Raw genomic sequence first — 5,383 nt, 5'->3', positions numbered from 1 at the left:
AGAACCCTCACTTCCAGTCACTGCCTGTCTCACCAATGTAAACTTGTTGCTCTGGAGAGTCACCAGAGGTGAAGGGTCCAGAGGTGAGTGTGGGACTGGGAGCTTAGGTCTTGATAGCATCTGGGAGTCAGCCAGTCCTCTGGATGGACGTGAGCAGGTGGCAGTAGGAAGGGGGCATTCCTTCACTTGAGTGACTCCCTGAAAAGGCAAGGGGCAGTGACTCTGGGGAGTTGGTGGTGTGCAAGGAAGCCAGGTCATCTGGGGCAGGGACAGGGCCACTCAGAGACTGAGCTTTCCACTCCCCTGCAGGTACATTACCTGAGGAAGCTGAAGCACTGTTGTATTGCGCCCCCTGCCGGGAAGTGGTGACACTGCAGCCCCTAGGAGCGTGACCTGCAGTCAGTCAAGTGTCCCTTGTCTTTTTATATTTCTGAATTTTAAGAGTTATTTTTTTATTTCAAAGATGCATCAATTTGTATGTGACCTTAAAATATGCTCAGCGATGGTTTTTTAAAAGAGAATGAGGGCAGGGGAAGGACAGCATTTCTCAGCATCCTGTTTCTAGCCTGGGACCAAGCTAGGCATGTACAGCCCACCCTGGTGGTAGGACCAGAGAAGTGGGCCACCAGTACTGCAAGAGGGAAGGATAGCCTTTACCCTTCTTGGCCCCAGGGGCCCTCTCCCCACACCAGACATCACTGATCACTGGGGAGTGAAGGAAAGCATATTTCCAGATGACCTAAACACTCAACACCCACAGCCACCGTGAGGAGGCTCCAATTCCTGCCTGTCCTCTCTGGGAAGACTATGGGATTCCTCCTTAAGAGAGCTCTCAGGGTCTTTCCCACCCCTAACAAGGGGGCCTGAGCTGTCCTTGTCCTGGGAAGGTTCATCTCACTCCCTTCTTCACTGTGGGGTCCTGGCCTCTGGCTGCAATGAGGGTCACTCCTTCAGCTCTTCTCAGGAATCTGCCATGTGTTTTTGCCTGTTCCTTTAAGCTTCTTGAGCAAAACTCCTTGGAAACACTCCTGTGTTGTGGATTGTCTTTTTAAATTTTTTTTCTGTTTTTCCTGGGGAGGAAAAAAAAATCCCCTCTTGGTGTGGGTGGTATAGAGGCCCTCAGACAGCTGCAGGAAGAGGAGGGTAGACACTGGCTTCATTTAAGAGCCATCCCTGCTGCCATGGGAAGCTGTTGCTCGGCCTACACCCCTGCATCTATCCCCATGGCCTTAGTCTTCTTTTACAGGCAGCTGGGGTCCAGCCTCCATTCTTCCAAGGATGACTGTGCCCCCTAGGACACCCAGGTACAGGTATAATGCCAAGTGATCCCAAGCACCCTCACTTGGGGGAGACCTACGGCGTCCTCCCTCTGAGGCTGGCATAGAGGACCTACTAGAGAGAAGGGGCCACAGCCACAGCTGCTCACCCTACCTGGCAAGGTCTCTAGAGGAAGCAGGGAGGCCCTAGAAAGCCAGTTTGGTTCTTGGGCCAGGGCCAGTTCTCTGTCCTCCTGGTATGAGGTTGGGGCTGATTCAATCAAGTCAGTGCTGGGGAGCTGCCTCCCATGACAGAGTGGGGGTGGGGCTCACCTCCAGGGACACATAGTTCTGTCCCTGCCCCCAAACCCTGGGGACAGTTGTCCCTTCTGTCTGGCTTCACCTTCTGCTGTGGTCCACCCTCCTATGGCTCTATCAGGGGCTCTGTCTCAGTCCTCTGTATCTGTCCATGGCTCCAAGAAGAACCCTCCCTGGATTTTCTGTGTTTTGATGGCCCCTCACCTGGAACAAAAATCCTAGACCTTTCCCTCCCCACTCAAGGTGCCACAAGATGCTGAGTCCAAAGTGCAGATTCTGCTCTGCATGGAGTATGTCCCCAGGCCTTTCCTACTCTGCTCTCTGGAGCCCCAGAGTCCAACCACACAATTTTCCAGGATCCTCAGGATTCCACCAACAGGCCTGGTCTGCAGAGTCCTGCTTATTGCAGCCCCCAGAAAGTCTGCAGAGCTGCCCCCCACACTACTACCGGCCACCTCTCTTTCCTGAGGCATTGCACAAGCTGCCTCAGCAGGGCAAGGACAGACCTGTCAGGCCTCCAGCTAGTGCTGGGTGGGCATGTGCTGGCCAGTGGAGCCGACAGAGGGAAGAAGGGTGGTAGGAGGGAGGAGTGAAGGGAGGACAGTGTGGATGGGCTGCATGGTAGGATGGGGATGGGGATGGGGGGAGGGAAGTGAGGTCCAAGGTGCAAGTCACAGAGCTTACCAGATTCTCAAGGGACACATCTAGGGGTCCCAAGGGAAAGGAAACAGGTGTGACTTGGGCTGTGGGGCTTCTTAGGGTAGTTAGACCCCCACTACCTTAGATTAGATTGACCCTGACAACCTGGCCTCCATCCCTCCCGCAGAAATCTCAGATCAGGGTCTGTGTAGGAGGAAGAGAAGGTGGTAGTTATCGTAATGAGCCAGTGACTAGGGGTGGCAATATGTAGGTCCCGCTGCCCAGCCACCAAAGCTGCAGGTTCCTGGCCCTTCTCAGGGCTGCATCCAGTGCCTTAAGCAGCTGCAGTGGCAGAAGCATCTCTGCTCAGGGCTGTGGATCAGAAAGGAGACATCAGCAGGGAGTGCCTCTGGTGCTGTGTTCTAGGTCCTCCCTGTGCCCTCTGGCTCTTGGCTTGTAGAGGCATCACCAGATCCAGATCCCTGGCTTTATCTTTTTTTTTTTCTTTCTTTCTTTCTTGGCTTTATCTTACATGGTGCTTTTCCTTCTCTGCCCACTTCCCCTTTTTATGAGGACACCAGTCACAATGAATTTGGGGATCACCTTAACTTAGTGTCACATCATTTTAACTTGAGCACATCAGGAAAGATATTTTTTCCAAGTAAGGCCAATCCATAAGTACCTGAGTTAGGACCTAGCATCTTCTGGGGGGCATTATTCAAGCCAAGACATGAACCACAGGAGCCGAGGCCCACTGTGGCATCGCTCCTGCAGCCTTGGGACATGAAATCACCTCCTACTCCTCACAGGCTCCATAGCTGTCCTCGCTGTGCCCCCTACACCTGGTTTGGCTCCCCTGCCCCACAGCAAATCCCTGCTCCCTGAAGGGAAGGCAGACATAACCAGACACCCATGATGGAGCACCCATGATGGCCCTACTTTCATCTCCTTTGGTACCTCAGTTTCTCCATTCTGGCTGGAGCCTGGATTCAGTCCTGACTTCCTCTTGCCTGGCTAGAGGACTTTGATGACCAGACCTCATCGTGACCAGTTTCAGCCCATCTCATACCCAGCTGTGTATAGTTGGGGTGAGGGTGGGGTCCTAGGCTGAGCCCTCCAGTTCAAGGAACATCTAAGCTGGTAAGGGTAAGTCAAGTGTCCATACCATGCTACAAGACTATTTATATTCTTAAGGGCATTTGGAGCTGAACAAGAGCCTTGTTGGCCCTGTCAGTTCTGTTCCCAAGTGCTTAGTGATCACTTAGCACAGTGGCAACCTGTGAGGGATACTGCAAGGGACAACTTCTCTTGTGCTCCCAGAGGCTATGGGTCAGCAGCACTCTGGACCCAATCATCCTGTGCCGGGGGATCCTGGACTGAATCATCTGGGTCCTTTGCTATAGCCTTACGCTTGGGGACTCCCTGGGGCAGTTAGGAGGCTTTAAGGAGGGGAGCAAAGCATGCCAGCTGGAGGGGTGGGCGAAGAGCCCTGTCACTGGTCCTTAGGTGACAGTTCTGAGAGTGCCTAGCCTGGCCAGGGCCAGTCTTCTCTAAAGGGTCCTTATTCGTGATCAAAGATGCCTGCAGACCTGGTATGTGCAGATCCCACTCTCAGGGGACACTGAAGAACACAAGCCTTGCTTTGGGGAGTCCCACTGGGGTCTGCTCAGTGGGGCCTCAGATCACCTGGAGGCCAGCCTGCTCTTGTCCAGGCCTTTCCCAGGTTGGGAAATGCCTGAGGAAGGGGACTGGGGCCTTTAGGGCAGACTGGGCCTGTGTGCAGGAGAGCAGGAAGCTCAGGACCCAGCAGGGCTCCCTTGGGCAGAAGCAAGTTCCCATGGGCTCTTGTGATCCTGAGGCACCCACCACAGGGCACGCGTTCCCAAGCTGTGGCATTTTCTGGCCACAGGAGGACGGACCTGCGGGGAACCCAAGAGGGCCATGCTATAGCTATGCTGGGACAGCAGAGGCCTCTGCAGGTCTTGGTCACGGTCACCCTCCTTTCCTTTTTTTTTTTTTTTTTCATTTATGTATTTTGGTACAGGGTCTCACTATGCAGCTCAGATTCCTAGTGATCTTCCTGTTTTCAGCCTCCGCTGGGTTGGAATTACAGGTGTGCACACCATGCCCAGACTCCAACAGAGGCTCAGTGTGTCCCAAGGGCGGGGCTGGCGCAGCATTCAGGGGCATAGATTGAACCCCTGTCCCTGCGCTTGCCAAAGCAGGCACGTAGTCTGCTGAGCTATCTCACCGGCCCTCGCCCTCCTTTTCAAAGATGTCTCTCATCCAGCTGTGCTCATCTGTAGGTCCACACACCATTGCCTCCAGTCCTCACTTTCTCTTGCTCCCTTCTACCTCCCCAGGGGATATGACCGCCTCCTCAGTCAGTGCAAGGATGGATAAGGCAAGCAACAGCTGGAGCTGCCCTGCATGGGTGGGCATCCCTCCTGCTGCGGACCCTGCCTGCTGGACACCATACACTGCCCAGACCTCCTGCAGCCTTTTCTGACCCTCCACAGAATGATCTCTTCCTTTGGAGGCCTTGGATAACTGCTTTGCAGGATGAGTGTCTCTCTGACCAGTCATTTAATGTCTACCCAGTCCTGTTTGAGTATATGAGCTGACATTGGACAAGTAAATTGCTCTGTGCCTCAGTTTTCCTGACAGTTTTCCTGACTCAGTTTTTCTGACTGTACGACATAGGTTAGGTAACAAAACACACATCTGGTATTTTCCCCAGTGCCTGGTGCAGGGTGCAGACTTAACATGAGTCTGTCTTCATCTGTGTTCCTCAAGTTCATTCTGTGTGATGAGTCCCAAGACTGACCCAGACCCTAGAGTTGTAAATACCACCTGTCTGTACCCAAGTAGGGTGATGGTGGAGGACAAAGGTGTGGGCTAAAGGGACACAGCCCACGATGCCACAGACTGCACAAATACACAGGGAAATGGGTTGCCACATTGTCCCTACAGATTGGCACAATTTATTTTTTAATTTTTTTTTAATATTTATTTATTTATTTATTTTGTGTCTGTGTGTGGCCAGCTCAGCCCACCAGGGGGCGGGGCTGGCTGGCATGTGGTGCTGGGGGATTGAACTGCGGTCCCTGTGCTTTGCTTAGCTTGTTCTAAGTAGGTGCTTTAGACCACTGAGCCATCTCACCAGCCCC

This window comes from Octodon degus, unplaced genomic scaffold (assembly GCF_000260255.1).
Source record: "Octodon degus isolate 3935 unplaced genomic scaffold, OctDeg1.0 scaffold00031, whole genome shotgun sequence".
Classification (NCBI taxonomy): Eukaryota; Metazoa; Chordata; class Mammalia; order Rodentia; family Octodontidae; genus Octodon; species Octodon degus.
The sequence above is the reverse complement of the archived record's forward strand: the minus strand, read 5'-3'. Positions refer to the sequence as shown.